This window comes from Triticum aestivum, unplaced genomic scaffold (genome assembly GCF_018294505.1).
Source record: "Triticum aestivum cultivar Chinese Spring unplaced genomic scaffold, IWGSC CS RefSeq v2.1 scaffold115, whole genome shotgun sequence".
Taxonomy (NCBI): Eukaryota; Viridiplantae; Streptophyta; class Magnoliopsida; order Poales; family Poaceae; genus Triticum; species Triticum aestivum.
Window position 1 is genome coordinate 89947 of NW_025228170.1, and position 334 is coordinate 90280.

Genomic DNA, 334 nt, shown 5'->3' on the forward strand with positions numbered 1-334 from the left:
TGTCACGACCTCAAGCCACCATCCACTATGTACTTTCAGTTAATTCCCACTATCCCACACGTTCCATAAGATTAATTGAGGAGGCATTTGAGCGGCCTGCCGGAGTAGTGACATCACCCATATTCAGAAGCCTATCCCGATGGTTCCTCTTCGTCTTCCCTAAATCAATATATCTCCACAAAATTTGCCTTCAAGGCTTCGAATAAAAACAGTTTTCCTTCACATCCTCGCCCCGATGTACTTCACGAGGCGACTTCTCCCTAGCGGCGTCTGTGTATGAAGATGTGGCAGCGTCAACCATGTCAGTTCATCTCTTCATTGTTTGTTTCATCTC